This window comes from Oncorhynchus masou, chromosome 6 (genome assembly GCF_036934945.1).
Source record: "Oncorhynchus masou masou isolate Uvic2021 chromosome 6, UVic_Omas_1.1, whole genome shotgun sequence".
Lineage (NCBI taxonomy): Eukaryota > Metazoa > Chordata > Actinopteri > Salmoniformes > Salmonidae > Oncorhynchus > Oncorhynchus masou.
In genome coordinates, this window is record NC_088217.1 from 5,949,772 (window position 1) to 5,967,509 (window position 17,738).

A 17,738-nucleotide genomic window follows, 5' to 3' on the forward strand; every position below is an offset into this window, starting at 1 on the left:
TGAAGTCATCAAATCTAATTGTATTTGTCACATGCGTTGTAAACAACAGGTGTAGACTAACAGTGAAAGAGAGAGGTGTAGACTAACAATGCAGAGAGACAAATAGAAGTCCACACAAAACATGACATTACACATAATACAGAACATCAGAAGGACAGAACTACATACATGAGGTAGATATGTTCCTATAGGTAGGGGTAATGTGACTAGGCAACAGGAGAGACAGTTACAAGGACAGAACTACATACATGAGGTAGATATGTTCCTATAGGTAGGGGTGAAGTGACTAGGCAACAGGAGAGATAATAAACAGTTACAAGGACAGTGATTGGTGCAAAAAGGGTCCAATGAAAATATTCCAGGTAGCTATTGGTTAATTATTTAGCAGTCTAATAGCTTGGAGGTAGAAGCTGTTCAGGGTCCTGTTGGTTCCAGACTGGTGCATCTGGGGGAAGGGGTGTTGTCGTGCCCTCTTCACCACTGTGTTGATGTGTGTGGACCATGATAGGTCCTTAGTGATGTGGACACCGAGGGACTTGAAACTATCGACCCGCTCCACTACAGCCCTGTCGATGTGGATGGGGGTGTACTCAGCCCTCCGTTTCATGTAGTCATGGAGCTAAAGCTGTAGTCTTGGAGCTGTAGTCGTGGAGATAAAGCTGTAGTCGTGGAGCTGTAGTCGTGGAGATAAAGCTGTAGTCGTGGAGCTAAAGTTGTCGTCGTGGAGCTAAAGCTGTAGTCGTGGTGCTAAAGCTGTAGTCGTGGAGCTAAAGCTGTAGTCGTGGAGCTGTAGTCGTGGAGCTGTAGTCGTGGAGCTAAAGCTGTAGTCGTGGAGCTAAAGCTGTAGTCGTGGAGCTGTAGTCGTGGAGCTACAGCTGTAGTCGTGGAGCTACAGCTGTAGTCGTGGAGCTACAGCTGTAGTCGTGGAGCTAAAGCTGTAGTCGTGGTGCTAAAGCTGTAGTCGTGGAGCTAAAGCTGTAGTCGTGGTGCTAAAGCTGTAGTCGTGGTGCTAAAGCTGTAGTCGTGGAGCTGTAGTCGTGGAGCTAAAGCTGTAGTCGTGGAGCTAAAGCTGTAGTCGTGGAGCTGTAGTCGTGGAGCTACAGCTGTAGTCGTTGAGCTAAAGCTGTAGTCGTGGAGCTAAAGCTGTAGTCGTGGAGCTAAATCTGTAGTCGTGGTGCTAAAGCTGTAGTCGTGGTGCTAAAGCTGTAGTCGTGGAGCTAAAGCTGTAGTCGTGGAGCTAAAGCTGTAGTCGTGGAGCTAAAGCTGTAGTCGTGGAGCTGTAGTCGTGGAGCTGTAGTCGTGGAGCTAAAGCTGTAGTCGTGGAGCTGTAGTCGTGGAGCTACAGCTGTAGTCGTTGAGCTACAGCTGTAGTCGTGGAGCTTCAGCTGTAGTCGTGGAGCTACAGCTGTAGTCGTGGAGCTACAGCTGTAGTCGTGGTGCTAAAGCTGTAGTCGTGGTGCTAAACCTGTAGTCGTGGAGCTGTAGTCGTGGAGCTGTAGTCGTGGAGCTGTAGTCGTGGAGCTAAAGCTGTAGTCGTGGAGCTGTAGTCGTGGAGCTACAGCTGTAGTCGTTGAGCTAAAGCTGTAGTCGTGGAGCTAAAGCTGTAGTCGTGGAGCTAAAGCTGTAGTCGTGGAGCTAAATCTGTAGTCGTGGAGCTAAATCTGTAGTCGTGGTGCTAAAGCTGTAGTCGTGGTGCTAAAGCTGTAGTCGTGGAGCTAAAGCTGTAGTCGTGGAGCTGTAGTCGTGGAGCTGTAGTCGTGGAGCTAAAGCTGTAGTCGTGGAGCTAAAGCTGTAGTCGTGGAGCTAAAGCTGTAGTCGTGGAGCTAAAGCTGTAGTCGTGGAGCTAAAGCTGTAGTCGTGGTCCTAAAGCTGTAGTCGTGGAGCTGTAGTCATTGAGCTAGAGCTGTAGTCATTGAGCTAGAGCTGTAGTCGTGGAGCTAGAGCTGTAGTCGTGGAGCTAAAGCTGTAGTCGTGGAGCTGTAGTCGTGGAGCTGTAGTCGTGGAGCTGTAGTCGTGGAGCTGTAGTCGTGGAGCTGTAGTCGTGGAGCTGTAGTCGTGGAGCTGTAGTCGTGGAGCTAAAGCTGTAGTCGTGGAGCTAAAGCTGTAGTCGTGGAGCTAAAGCTGTAGTCGTGGAGCTGTAGTCGTGGAGCTACAGCTGTAGTCGTTGAGCTAAAGCTGTAGTCGTGGAGCTAAAGCTGTAGTCGTGGAGCTAAAGCTGTAGTCGTGGAGCTAAATCTGTAGTCGTGGTGCTAAAGCTGTAGTCGTGGTGCTAAAGCTGTAGTCGTGGAGCTAAAGCTGTAGTCGTGGAGCTAAAGCTGTAGTCGTGGAGCTGTAGTCGTGGAGCTACAGCTGTAGTCGTGGTGCTAAAGCTGTAGTCGTGGAGCTGTAGTCGTGGAGCTGTAGTCGTGGAGCTGTAGTCGTGGAGCTGTAGTCGTGGAGCTAAAGCTGTAGTCGTGGAGCTAAAGCTGTAGTCGTGGAGCTAAAGCTGTAGTCGTGGAGCTGTAGTCGTTGAGCTAAAGCTGTAGTCGTGGAGCTAAAGCTGTAGTCGTGGAGCTAAAGCTGTAGTCGTGGAGCTAAAGCTGTAGTCGTGGTCCTAAAGCTGTAGTCGTGGAGCTGTAGTCGTGGAGCTGTAGTCGTGGAGCTGTAGTCGTGGAGCTGTAGTCGTGGAGCTAGAGCTGTAGTCGTGGAGCTAGAGCTGTAGTCGTGGAGCTAGAGCTGTAGTCGTGGAGCTAAAGCTGTAGTCGTGGAGCTAAAGCTGTAGTCGTGGAGCTAAAGCTGTAGTCGTGGAGCTAAAGCTGTAGTCGTGGAGCTGTAGTCGTGGAGCTGTAGTCATGGAGCTAAAGCTGTAGTCGTGGTACTAAAGCTGTAGTCGTGGAGCTGTAGTCGTGGAGCTAAAGCTGTAGTCGTGGAGCTAAAGCTGTAGTCGTGGAGCTGTAGTCGTGGAGCTAAAGCTGTAGTCGTGGAGCTAAAGCTGTAGTCGTGGAGCTGTAGTCGTGGAGCTAAAGCTGTAGTCGTGGAGCTAAAGCTGTAGTCGTGGAGCACATACAGACAGACAGGGACAGCTAACAGGAGAATAACTGCAGCAGGGAACATGACAGAGGGAGAGAGACGGGCCGTAGCAGTAGGAGGCTTCCAGCCCACAGCCGTCTGACTGACAGGATAAGGGCTCTTTGTTTTGAGAGAGAGAAAATGGCCCCCGCTGCTTGTCGTCTGAACTCCAGTCAACGACACAGAGCAGTTTGTTTTACAATTCAACAAGTCTACATTTTCATGGTTTTGCTGCTGAACTGACTAGGGAGGGAAACATTACCCTGGTTTCCACGTTACAGGGTTTTGGGACAAAGGTTGCTTGTTTTCCTGTGTCCCTCACCCCTAAGCCCGAGGGCCCAGGTCTGCCCTGACTGACTAACACCATAATAGAAACCAGAGAGAGAACTAGGTGCAGCCCAGCCCCAGAATAAAGGGTCAGGTTGCAGCTCACACACACATACAAGGATGCAGGGTAATGCCACATCAACACACACAGGCACACATGATACAACATCCCTAGATGTTGCCCTCTGTCTGTCACCATTGTTTCATTCACACCTTTACTCCACACACATACAGAGACGCATACAAAGCTCTCCCTCACCCTCCATTTGGCAAATCTGACTGTGGAATGTGTTCCGGGACTTATCTGATGGCATTGAGGAAGTTAACACATCAGTCACCAGTTTCATTAATAAGTGCATCGACAGTGCCATCGCCACAGTGACCGTACGTACATTTCCAAACCAGAAGCCATGGATTACAGGCAACATCCGCACTGAGCTAAAGGCGAGAGCTGCCGCTTCCAAGGACGGGACACTAACCAGGACGCTAATAAAAGAATCCTGCTATGCCATCAAGCAGGCAAAACATCAATACAGGACTAAGATCAAATCCTACCACACCAGCTCTGACGCTCGTCGGATGTGGCAGGGCTTGCAAACTATCAAGGGATTACATTGGGAAACCGAGCCGCGAGCTGTCTGGTGACGCAATCCCAGCAGATGAGCTAAATGCCTTCTATGCTCGCTTCGAGGAAATCAACACTGAACCAAGCGTGGGAGCACCAGCTGTTCCGGATGACTGTGATCTCGCTCTCTGTAGCTAATGGTAGTAAGACCTTTAAACATGTTAACATTAACAAGACTACGGGGCCAGAGATTACCAGGACGCGTACTAAGAGCATGCACTGATCAGATGGCACGTGTCTTCACTGACATTTTCAACCCGTCCCCGACTCGGTCTGTAATACCAACATGTTTCAAGCAGACCACCATAGTCCCTGTGCCCAAGAACACTAAGATAACTTGTCTAGCATTCACATCTGCAGCCACGAAATGCTTTGAAAGGCCGGTCATGGCTCACATCAACACCATCATCCCAGACACCCTGGACCCAATTTGCATACCTCCCCAAAATATCCAGATGACGCAATCTCTATTGTACTCCACACTACTCTTTCCCACTTGGACAAAAGGAACACCTACATGAGAATGCTGTTCATTGACTACAGCTCAGCGTTCAACACCATAGTGCCCTCAAAGCTCATCACTGAGCTAAGGACCCTGGGACTGAACACCTCCCTCTGTAACTGGATCCTAGACTTCCTGACGGGACGCCCCCAGGTGGTGAGGGTATGTAAGCAACACATCTGCCACGCAGACCCTCAACGCGTGGGGCCCCTCAGGAGTGCGTGCTTAGTCCCCTCCTGTGCGTCCTGTTCACCCACGACTGTGTGGCCACGTACCACTCAAACACCATCATTACGCTTGCCGACAAAACGGCAGTAGGCCTGATCACCAACGACGATGACACAACCTATAAGGAGGATGCCAGTGACCTGACAGTGTGGTGCCAGGACAACACCCTCTCAATCAACATTAGCAAGACAAATGAGCTGATCCTGGACTACAGGAAACAGAGGGACGAGCACCAACGGGGCTGTAGTGGAGGGGGTCGATGTCCAAGTCCCTAAGGATCTCACATGGTCCAAACACACCAACATGGAGAGGGCACGACAACACCTATTCACCCTCAGGAGGCTGAAAAGATTTGGCATGGGCTCTAAGATCCTCAAACAGTTCCAAAAATGCTGTAAATGGTGCCGCTGGACCGGCTGCAACACCGCCTGGTATGGCAACCGCCTGGTATGGCAACCGCCTGGTATGGCAACCGCCTGGTATGGCAACCGCCTGGTATGGCAACCGCCTGGTATCTAACTGCCGTACGCGCTACAAAGGGTAGTGTTTACGGCCCAGTACATCACAGGGGCTGTACTTCCTGTCATCCAGGACCTCTATACCAGAGGAAGGCTCCGAAAATTGTCAAAGACTCCAGCCACCCAAGTCACAGACGGTTCTCTCTGCCACCACACGGCAAGCGATACCGACGCACCAAGTCTGGAACCAACAGGACCGTGAACAACTTCTACCCCTACGGCTAAATAGTTAGCTACCTGGACTATCTGCATTGACCCTTTCGCACCAACTTTGACTCATCACTGCTGCTGCTACTGTTTATTCCGAGTTACATGTACCTCGTACCTCGTACCCCTGCACGTCGACTCAGCACTGGTACCTCTTGTACACTGAGTGTACAAAACATTAGGAACACATTCCTAATATCGAGTGGCATTCCCTTTTGCCCCCCCAGAATAACCTCAATTCGTTAGGAAATGGACTCTACAAGGTGTTGAAGGCGTTCCACAGGGATGCTGACCCATGTTGACTCCAATGCTTCCCCACAGTTGTGTCAAGTTGGCTGGATGTCCTTTTGGGTGGTGGACCGTGAGTGTTGTTGCAGTTCTTTACGCACTCAAACCGGGGAGCACCTACTACTACCCGGATCAAAAGGCCCCATTAGACCAGGGCCCGTAGATCAGATATATATGGGATATCACCCTGTCCCTGTTAGACCAGGGGCCATAGATCAGATATATATGGTATGTTGTCTTGACATCAATATTGGATGGGACGGAGTCTCTGCTGCCTGTGACTGGAACGAATTGCAAAAAAAATAAAAAATGTTGCTGAAGTTGGAGACTTTAATCTCCCTCACCAACTTCAAACATCTGCTATCTGAGCAGCTAACCGATCGCTGCAGCTGTACATAATCTATTGGTAAATAGCCCACCCAATCTACCTCATCCCCATACTGTTTATATTTATTTACTTTTCTGCTTTTTTGCACACCAGTATCTCTACCTGTACATGACCATCTGATCATGTATCAGTCCAGTGGTAATCTGCTAAATTGTAATTATTCACCTACCTCCTCATGCCTTTTGCACACAATGTATATAGACTCTCTTTTTCCTACTGTGTTATTGACTTGTTAATTGTTTACTCCATGTGTAACTCTGTGTTGTCTGTTCACACTGCTATGCTTTATCTTGGCCAGGTCGCAGTTGCAAATGAGAACTTGTTCTCAACTAGCATACCTGGTTAAATGAAGGTGTTCTCAACTAGCCTACCTGGTTAAATAAAGGTGTTCTCAACTGGCCTACCTGGTTAAATAAAGGTGTTCTCAACTAGCCTCCCTGGTTAAATAAAGGTGTTCTCAACTGGCCTACCTGGTTAAATAAAGGTGTTCTCAACTAGCCTACCTGGTTAAATAAAGGTGTTCTCAACTGGCCTACCTGGTTAAATAAAGTTGTTCTCAACTGGCCTACCTGGTTAAATAAAGGTGTTCTCAACTAGCCTACCTGGTTAAATAAAGATGTTCTCAACTAGCCTACCTGGTTAAATAAAGGTGTTCTCAACTGGCCTACCTGGTTAAATAAAGGTGTTCTCAACTGGCCTACCTGGTTAAATAAAGGTGTTCTCAACTAGCCTACCTGGTTAATTAAAAGGTGAAAAAAATATATATATATATTTTTTAAATCATAGCTTTCACCTGGATTCACCTGGTCAGTCTGTCAAATCAAATATTTTTTTTCGTCACATGCACCGAATACAACAAGTGTAGACCTTGCCGTGAAATGCTTACTTACAAGCCCTTAACCAACAGTGTACAAAACAAATTGGGGGGGGGGGGGGGGGTCAATGTAAATAGTCCGGTGGCCATTTGTTTAATTGTTCAGGAGTCTTATGGCTTGGGGGTAGAAGATGTTGGGGAGCCTTTTGGTCCAAGACTTTACGCTCTGTTACCGCTTGCTGTGCGGAAGCAGAGAGAACAGTCGATGTCTGGAGTCTGACAATTTTTTGGTCTTTTCTCTGACACCGCCTGGTATAGAGGTCCTGGATGGCAGGAAGCTTGACCCCAGTGATGTGCTGGGCCGTACCCACCACCCTCAGTCATGGAAAGATCAGATGTTCCTAATGTTTTGATCACTCCGTCACCAAGTTGTCACCACACGTTGTGTATTATTACACGTTTTACTGTTCTATTATTCTCTATTTTCTTCCCCTCTGCATTTAGTTAGTCTTGTTGTGAGGAATAAAACACATTTAGTTAGTCCTGTTGTGAGCTATAAAGCACATTTAGTTAGTCCTGTTGTGAGCTATAAAACACATTTAGTTAGTCCCGTTGTGAGCTATAAAACACATTTAGTTAGTCTTGTTGTGAGGAATAAAACACATGTATTTAGTCCTGTTGTGAGGAATAAAACACATTTAGTTAGTCCTGTTGTGAGCTATAAAACACATTTAGTTAGTCCCGTTGTGAGGAATAAAACACATTTAGTTAGTCCCGTTGTGAGGAATAAAACACATTTAGTTAGTCCCGTTGTGAGGAATAAAACATTTAGTTAGTCCCGTTGTGAGGAATAAAACATTTAGTTAGTCCCGTTGTGAGGAATAAAACACATTTAGTTAGTCCCGTTGTGAGGAATAAAACACATTTAGTTAGTCTAGTTGTGAGGAATAAAACACATTTAGTTAGTCTAGTTGTGAGGAATAAAACACATTTAGTTAGTCTAGTTGTGAGGAATAAAACACATTTAGTTAGTCTTGTTGTGAGGAATAAAACACATGTAGCCAACCTCTACCGAATTGAACTCCAACTACCCGGTCAACATTCCGCGTCGCTCCACAGGTAGTATCACATTTTCATTTCACTTCATTACAGTACAACGGTTTGATTTGTTTGATCGTAGCTAGCCAGCTACATAGCCGTCTTTGTATCTAAGACAATTGTGTAGTCTAGAGCGATTTTCTAGGTTAGCTGGCCAGCTATTGTCGTTCTTCTAACGTAGCTAGCCAGCTAGCCCCCGAATAGCAGCACTGTAGTAACTATTACAGTACAACGGTTTGTTTTGTTTGATCGTAGCTAGCTAGCTACATAGCCGTCTTTGTATCTAAGACAATTGTGTAGCCTCGAGCGATTTTCTAGGTTAGCTGGCCAGCTATTGTCGTTCTTTTAACGTAGCTAGCCAGCTAGCCCCCGAATAGCAGCACTGTAGTAACTATTACAGTACAACGGTTTGTTTTGTTTGATCGTAGCTAGCTAGCTACATAGCCGTCTTTGTATCTAAGACAATTGTGTAGCCTAGAGCGATTTTCTAGGTTAGCTAGCCAGCTATTGTCGTTCTTTTAAAGTAACGTAACGCAATTAACCTGCTAGCTAGCCAGCTAGCCCCCGAATAGCAGCACTGTAGAAACTATTACACTCGACGGAACGACTTGATTAGTGTAGTGTCAACATCGCAGCCACTACCAGCTAGCCTACTCCAGCAGTACTGTATCATTTCAATCATTTTAGTCAATAAGATTCTTGCTACGTAAGCTTAACTTTCTGAACATTCGAGACGTGTAGTCCACTTGTCATTCCAATCTCCTTTGCATTAGCGTAGCCTCTTCTGTACCCTGTTAACTATGTGTCTATCTATCCCTGTTCTCTCCTCTCTGCACAGACCATACAAACGCTCCACACCGCGTGGCCGCGGCCACCCTAATCTGGTGGTCCCAGCGCGCACGACCCACGTGGAGTTCCTGGTCTCCGGTAGCCTCTGGAACTGCCGATCTGCGGCCAACAAGGCAGAGTTCATCTCAGCCTATGCCTCCCTCCAGTCCCTCGACTTCCTGGCACTGACGGAAACATGGATCACCACAGATAACACTGCTACTCCTACTGCTCTCTCTTCGTCCGCCCACGTGTTCTCGCACACCCGAGAGCTTCTGGTCAGCGGGGTGGTGGCACCGGGATCCTCATCTCTCCCAAGTGGTCATTCTCTCTCTCCCCCTTACCCATCTATCTATCGCCTCCTTTGAATTCCATGCTGTCACAGTTACCAGCCCTTTCAAGCTTAACATCCTTATCATTTATCGCCCTCCAGGTTCCCTCGGAGAGTTCATCAATGAGCTTGATGCCTTGATAAGCTCCTTTCCTGAGGACGGCTCACCTCTCACAGTCCTGGGCGACTTTAACCTCCCCACGTCTACCTTTGACTCATTCCTCTCTGCCTCCTTCTTTCCACTCCTCTCCTCTTTGACCTCACCCTCTCACCTTCCCCCTACTCACAAGGCAGGCAATACGCTCGACCTCATCTTTACTAGATGCTGTTCTTCCACTAACCTCACTGCAACTCCCCTCCAAGTCTCCGACCACTACCTTGTATCCTTTTCCCTCTCGCTCTCATCCAACACTTCCCACACTGCCCCTACTCGGATGGTATCGCGCCGTCCCAACCTTCGCTCTCTCTCCCCCGCTACTCTTTCCTCTTCCATCCTATCATCTCTTCCCTCTGCTCATACCTTCTCCAACCTTTCTCCTGATTCTGCCTCCTCAACCCTCCTCTCTTCCCTTTCTGCATCCTTTGACTCTCTATGTCCCCTATCCTCCAGGCCGGCTCGGTCCTCCCCTCCCGCTCCGTGGCTCGATGACTCATTGCGAGCTCACAGAACAGAGCTCCGGGCAGCCGAGCGGAAATGGAGGAAAACTCGCCCCCTGCGGACCTGGCATCCTTTCACTCCCTCCTCTCTACATTTTCCTCCTCTGTCTCTGCTGCTAAAGCCACTTTCTACCACTCTAAATTCCAAGCATCTGCCTCTAACCCTAGGAAGCTCTTTGCCACCTTCTCCTCCCTCCTGAATCCTCCTCCCCCTCCCCCCCTCCTCCCTCTCTGCAGATGACTTTGTCAACCATTTTGAAAAGAAGGTCGACGACATCCGATCCTCGTTTGCTAAGTCAAACGACACCGCTGGTTCTGTTCACACTGCCCTACCCTGTGCTCTGACCTCTTTCTCCCCTCTCTCTCCAGATGAAATCTCGCTTCTTGTGACGGCCGGCCGCCCAACAACCTGCCCGCTCGACCCTATCCCCTCCTCTCTTCTCCAGACCATTTCCGGGGACCTTCTCCCTTACCTCACCTCGCTCATCAACTCATCCCTGACCGCTGGCTACGTCCCTTCCGTCTTCAAGAGAGCGAGAGTTGCACCCCTTCTGAAAAAACCTACACTCGATCCCTCCGATGTCAACAACTACAGACCAGTATCCCTTCTTTCTTTTCTCTCCAAAACTCTTGAACGTGCCGTCCTTGGCCAGCTCTCCCGCTATCTCTCTCAGAATGAACTTCTTGATCCAAATCAGTCAGGTTTCAAGACTAGTCATTCAACTGAGACTGCTCTTCTCTGCATCACGGAGGCGCTCCGCACTGCTAAAGCTAACTCTCTCTCCTCTGCTCTCATCCTTCTAGACCTATCGGCTGCCTTCGATACTGTGAACCATCAGATCCTCCTCTCCACCCTCTCCGAGTTGGGCATCTCCGGCGCGGCCCACGCTTGGATTGCGTCCTACCTGACAGGTCGCTCCTACCAGGTGGCGTGGCGAGAATCTGTCTCCTCGCCACGCGCTCTCACCACTGGTGTCCCCCAGGGCTCTGTTCTAGGCCCTCTCCTATTCTCGCTATACACCAAGTCACTTGGCTCTGTCATAACCTCACATGGTCTCTCCTATCATTGCTATGCAGACGACACACAATTAATCTTCTCCTTTCCCCCTTCTGATGACCAGGTGGCGAATCGCATCTCTGCATGTCTGGCAGACATATCAGTGTGGATGACGGATCACCACCTCAAGCTGAACCTCGGCAAGACGGAGCTGCTCTTCCTCCCGGGGAAGGACTGCCCGTTCCATGATCTCGCCATCACGGTTGACAACTCCATTGTGTCCTCCTCCCAGAGCGCTAAGAACCTTGGCGTGATCCTGGACAACACCCTGTCGTTCTCAACCAACATCATGGCGGTGGCCCGTTCCTGTAGGTTCATGCTCTACAACATCCGCAGAGTACGACCCTGCCTCACACAGGAAGCGGCGCAGGTCCTAATCCAGGCACTTGTCATCTCCCGTCTGGATTACTGCAACTCGCTGTTGGCTGGGCTCCCTGCCTGTGCCATTAAACCCCTACAACTCATCCAGAACGCCGCAGCCCGTCTGGTGTTCAACCTTCCCAAGTTCTCTCACGTCACCCCGCTCCTCCGCTCTCTCCACTGGCTTCCAGTTGAAGCTCGCATCCGCTACAAGACCATGGTGCTTGCCTACGGAGCTGTGAGGGGAACGGCACCGCAGTACCTCCAGGCTCTGATCAGGCCCTACACCCAAGCAAGGGCACTGCGTTCATCCACCTCTGGCCTGCTCGCCTCCCTACCATTGAGGAAGTACAGTTCCCGCTCAGCCCAGTCAAAACTGTTCGCTGCTCTGGCCCCCCAATGGTGGAACAAACTCCCTCACGACGCCAGGACAGCGGAGTCAATCACCACCTTCCGGAGACACCTGAAACCCCACCTCTTCAAGGAATACCTAGGATAGGATAAGTAATCCTTCTCACCACCCCCCTTAATGATTTAGATGCACTATTGTAAAGTGGCTGTTCCACTGGATGTCAGAAGGTGAATTCACCAATTTGTAAGTCGCTCTGGATAAGAGCGTCTGCTAAATGACTTAAATGTAAATGTAAATGTATTTAGTCCTGTTGTGAGGAATAAAACACATTTAGTTAGTCCCGTTGTGAGCTATAAAACACATTTAGTTAGTCCCGTTGTGAGGAATAAAACACATTTAGTTAGTCCCGTTGTGAGGAATAAAACACATTTAGTTAGTCCCGTTGTGAGGAATAAAACACATTTAGTTAGTCCCGTTGTGAGCTATAAAACACATTTAGTTAGTCCCGTTGTGAGGAATAAAACACATTTAGTTAGTCCTGTTGTGAGCTATAAAACACATTTAGTTAGTCCTGTTGTGAGGAATAAAACACATTTAGTTAGTCCTGTTGTGAGCTATAAAACACATTTAGTTAGTCCCGTTGTGAGCTATAAAACACATTTAGTTAGTCCCGTTGTGAGGAATAAAACACATTTAGTTAGTCCTGTTATGATGAATAAAACACATTTAGTTAGTCCTGTTGTGAGCTATAAAACACATTTAGTTAGTCCTGTTGTGAGGAATAAAACACATTTAGTTAGTCCCGTTGTGAGGAATAAAACACATTTAGTTAGTCCCGTTGTGAGGAATAAAACACATTTAGTTAGTCCCGTTGTGAGCTATAAAACACATTTAGTTAGTCCTGTTGTGAGCTATAAAACACATTTAGTTAGTCCTGTTGTAAGGAATAAAACACATTTAGTTAGTCCCGTTGTGAGGAATAAAACACATTTAGTTAGTCCTGTTGTGAGCTATAAAACACATTTAGTTAGTCTTGTTGTGAGGAATAAAACACATTTTGAATTGAGAGCCACAGTCACAGAATGTAGGGTTCGTCTAGCACACACACACACGCTCCATAGTAATGCCACATCAATCACAGAAATGAAAATATACCTAAGTCAGTAACACAACACTTGTTCAGGTCCAGCAGCAGAGTGGAGTTGACATCATTACCCAGAATTAACCTGGTATCTGAAGAACTACAGACTTGGTGCTGGTATATGGTATCGATACAACATCCCTAGACGTTGCCCTCTGTCGGTCACCAATGAGGCGTTAAACTACTAATAACTTGAATAAGAGTAATAATTAGAATAAGAGATAACCCTTGCTAACACGTATAGTCACCCCCCCCCAGCCGACCCGTCTGTCTGTCCGATCTCCCCCCAGCCTACCTGTCTGTCCGACCTCCCCCCAGCCTACCCGTCTGTCTGTCCGACCTCCCCCCAGCCTACCCATCTGTCTGTCCGTCCTCCCCCAGCCTACCCATCTGTCTGTCCGTCCTCCCCCAGCCTACCTGTCTGTCTGTCCGACCTCCCCCAGCCTACCTGTCTGTCTGTCCGACCTCCCCCCAGCCTACCCGTCTGTCTGTCCGACCTCCCCCCAGCCTACCTGTCTGTCTGTCCGACCTCCCCCAGCCTACCCGTCTGTCTGTCCGACCTCCCCCAGCCTACCCGTCTGTCTGTCCGACCTCCCCCAGCCTACCCGTCTGTCTGTCCGATCTCCCCCAGCCTACCCGTCTGTCTGTCCGACCTCCCCCAGCCTACCTGTCTGTCTGTCCGATCTCCCCCCAGCCTACCTGTCTGTCTGTCCGACCTCCCCCAGCCTACCCGTCTGTCTGTCCGATCTCCCCCAGCCTACCTGTCTGTCTGTCCGATCTCCCCCAGCCTACCTGTCTGTCTGTCCGACCTCCCCCAGCCTACCTGTCTGTCTGTCCGACCTCCCCCAGCCTACCCGTCTGTCTGTCCGACCTCCCCCAGCCTACCTGTCTGTCTGTCCGACCTCCCCCAGCCTACCCGTCTGTCTGTCCGACCTCCCCCAGCCTACCCGTCTGTCTGTCCGACCTCCCCCCAGCCTACCCGTCTGTCTGTCCGATCTCCCCCCAGCCTACCCGTCTGTCTGTCCGACCTCCCCCAGCCTACCTGTCTGTCTGTCCGATCTCCCCAGCCTACCTGTCTGTCTGTCCGACCTCCCCCAGCCTACCCGTCTGTCTGTCCGATCTCCCCCAGCCTACCTGTCTGTCTGTCCGATCTCCCCCAGCCTACCTGTCTGTCTGTCCGATCTCCCCCAGCCTACCTGTCTGTCTGTCCGACCTCCCCCCAGCCTACCCGTCTGTCTGTCCGATCTCCCCCCAGCCTACCTGTCTGTCTGTCCGACCTCCCCCCAGCCTACCTGTCTGTCTGTCCGATCTCCCCCCAGCCTACCCGTCTGTCTGTCCGACCTCCCCCCAGCCTACCTGTCTGTCTGTCTGTCCGACCTCCCCCCAGCCTACCTGTCTGTCTGTCTGTCTGTCCGACCTCCCCCCAGCCTACCTGTCTGTCTGTCTGTCCGACCTCCCCCCAGCCTACCTGTCTGTCTGTCTGTCTGTCCGACCTCCCCCAGCCTACCTGTCTGTCTGTCTGTCTGTCCGACCTCCCCCCAGCCTACCTGTCTGTCTGTCTGTCTGTCCGACCTCCCCCCAGCCTACCTGTCTGTCTGTCTGTCTGTCCGACCTCCCCCCAGCCTACCTGTCTGTCTGTCTGTCTGTCCGACCTCCCCCAGCCTACCTGTCTGTCTGTCTGTCTGTCCGACCTCCCCCCAGCCTACCTACCTGTCTGTCCGACCTCCCCCCAGCCTACCCGTCTGTCTGTCCGACCTCCCCCCAGCCTACCTGTCTGTCTGTCTGTCTGTCCGACCTCCCCCCAGCCTACCTACCTGTCTGTCCGACCTCCCCCCAGCCTACCCGTCTGTCTGTCCGACCTCCCCCCAGCCTACCCGTCTGTCTGTCCGACCTCCCCCAGCCTACCCGTCTGTCTGTCCGACCTCCCCCAGCCTACCCGTCTGTCTGTCCGACCTCCCCCAGCCTACCCGTCTGTCTGTCCGACCTCCCCCAGCCTACCCGTCTGTCTGTCCGACCTCCCCCCAGCCTACCCGTCTGTCTGTCCGACCTCCCCCCAGCCTACCTGTCTGTCTGTCCGACCTCCCCCCAGCCTACCCGTCTGTCTGTCTGTCCGACCTCCCCCCAGCCTACCCGTCTGTCTGTCTGTCCGACCTCCCCCAGCCTACCTGTCTGTCTGTCTGTCCGACCCCCCCAGCCGACCTGTCTGTCTGTCCGACCCCCCCCCAGCCGACCTGTCTGTCCGTCCGACCTCCCCCTAGCCGACCTGTCTGTCTGTCCGACCTCCCCCTAGCCGACCTGTGTCTGTCCGACCTCCCCCCAGCCGACCTGTCTGTCTGTCCGACCTCCCCCTAGCCGACCTGTGTCTGTCTGATCTCCCCCCAGCCGACCCGTCTGTCTGTCCGACCTCCCCCCAGCCTACCTGTCTGTCTGTCCGATCTCACCCCACGACTTCTCACTATATAACAAAGGTTGTCCAGAAGTATCACACGTCACACATTAATTTGTTCAGATGTACAATAACCACCTCATCAAGGAGCCCTGAGGCTACATTGATCCGATAACCACCTCATCGAGGAGCCCTGTGGCTACATTGATCCGATAACCACCTCATCAAGGAGCCCTGTGGCTACATTGATCTGATAACCACCTCATCAAGGAGCCCTGTGGCTACATTGATCCGATAACCACCTCATCAAGGAGCCCTGTGGCTACATTGATCCGATAACCACCTCAGCAAGGAGCCCTGTGGCTACATTGATCTGAGAACCACCTCATCAAGGAGCCCTGTGGCTACATTGATCTGATAACCACCTCAGCAAGGAGCCCTGTGGCTACATTGATCTGATAACCACCTCATCAAGGAGCCCTGTGGCTACATTGATCCGATAACCACCTCATCAAGGAGCCCTGTGGCTACATTGATCCGATAACCACCTCATCAAGTAGCCCTGTGGCTACATTGATCCGATAACCACCTCATCAAGGAGCCGTGTGGCTACATTGATCTGATAACCACCTCATTCCTGTCAGGAATGGAGCTCACCTACTCTGTACATGTGAATATCTATAAAACAAGGAGCGTCCTTACAGTTATACACCTGTCATTGATGCACGCTAACAACCAGCATAGATAGATAGCTAATATGACTACCTAACTAAAACTAGTTCACTCACAAGACTAGCTGCGTTGTTTCTTGCATGCGATTGGCTGTGGTCTTGGGGGTGTCACACACCCTGGGAGACAGTGCTGCCTGTCAGGCATTGTTCAGGGCTTAAATGCCCCACGAGGGCTCAGATGCCCCCAAGAGCTCTTAGTTCAAGGTAAGGGACATTTAGCTTGCTAACATTATAACTTAGAAACTGATAATGAGCTCCCAACACAAATGAAAGCATGATGTTAGCATGAAATGTACCATCCCTTAGTGTCGTAATTAATGAAAACCTATGTGCTGATCCACGTTGAGGTCTGCTGTCTCAGCCTTACTGTCTATCTATCATCAATACAGGATCTCCAATTTACAGAGTTTCTCCTGATCTCCACAAAGGCAGAGAGATGGGGAGCGAGGGGAGAGGGGAGGAGAAGAGGGGAGAGGGGAGGAGAAGAGGGGAGAGGGGAGGAGAAGAGGGGAGAGGGGAGGAGAAGAGGGGAGAGGGGAGGAGAAGAGGGGAGAGGGGGAGAAGAAGGGAGAGGGGAGGAGAAGAGGGGAGAGGGGAGGAGAAGAGGGGAGAGGGGAGGAGAAGAGGGAGAGAGGGGAGGAGAAGAGGGGAGAGGGGGGAGGAGGAGGGGGAGGAGAAGAGGGGAGAGGGGAGGAGAAGAGGGGAGAGGGGAGGAGAAGAGGGGAGGGGGAGGAGAAGAGGGGAGGGGGAGGAGAAGAGGGGAGGAGAAGAGGGGAGAGGGGAGGAGAAGAGGGGAGAGGGGAGGAGAAGAGGGGAGAGGGGAGGAGAAGAGGGGAGAGGGGAGGAGAAGAGGGGGGAGAAGAGGGGAGAGGGGAGGAGAAGAGGGAGAGGGGGAGGAGAAGAGGGGAGAGGGGAGGAGAAGAGGGGAGAGGGGAGGAGAAGAGGGGAGGAGAAGAGGGGAGAGGGGAGGAGAAGAGGGGAGAGGGGAGGAGAAGAGGGGAGACAAGCAGGAGACGACAAGCAGGAGAGCAGGAGGAGACAAGCAGGAGACGACAAGCAGGGGACGACAAGCAGGAGACGACAAGCAGGAGACGACAAGCAGGAGACGACAAGCAGGAGACGACAAGCAGGAGACGACAAGCAGGAGACGACAAGCAGGAGACGACAAGCAGGAGACGACAAGCAGGAGACGACAAGCAGGAGACGACAAGCAGGAGACGACAAGCAGGAGACGACAAGCAGGGGAGGAGGAGGAGACAAGCAGGAGACGACAAGCAGGGGAGGAGGAGGAGACAAGCAGGAGACGACAAGCAGGAGACGACAAGCAGGAGACGACAAGCAGGGGAGCAGGAGGAGACAAGCAGGAGACGACAAGCAGGGGACGACAAGCAGGGGAGCAGGAGGAGACAAGCAGGAGACGACAAGCAGGGGAGGAGGAGGAGACAAGCAGGAGACGACAAGCAGGGGACGACAAGCAGGAGACGACAAGCAGGAGACGACAAGCAGGAGACGACAAGCAGGAGACGACAAGCAGGAGACGACAAGCAGGAGACGACAAGCAGGGGAGGAGGAGGAGACAAGCAGGAGACGACAAGCAGGGGAGGAGGAGGAGACAAGCAGGAGACGACAAGCAGGAGACGACAAGCAGGGGAGGAGGAGGAGACAAGCAGGAGACGACAAGCAGGAGACGACAAGCAGGGGAGGAGGAGGAGACAAGCAGGAGACGACAAGCAGGGGAGCAGGAGGAGACGACAAGCAGGAGACGACAAGCAGGAGACGACAAGCAGGAGACGACAAGCAGGAGAGGAGGAGACAAGCAGGAGAGGAGGAGACAAGCAGGAGATGACAAGCA

The 17,738-nt window shown here is 51.2% G+C and overlaps 1 protein-coding gene across 4 annotated transcripts in view; it reads right to left on the reverse strand.

The window, feature by feature from the left end:
- The window catches only part of vgll4b (vestigial-like family member 4b), a 111,826-nt gene that overhangs the window by 31,787 nt on the left and 62,301 nt on the right, over positions 1-17,738 (reverse strand). The gene's annotated exons all lie outside the window — the stretch shown is intronic.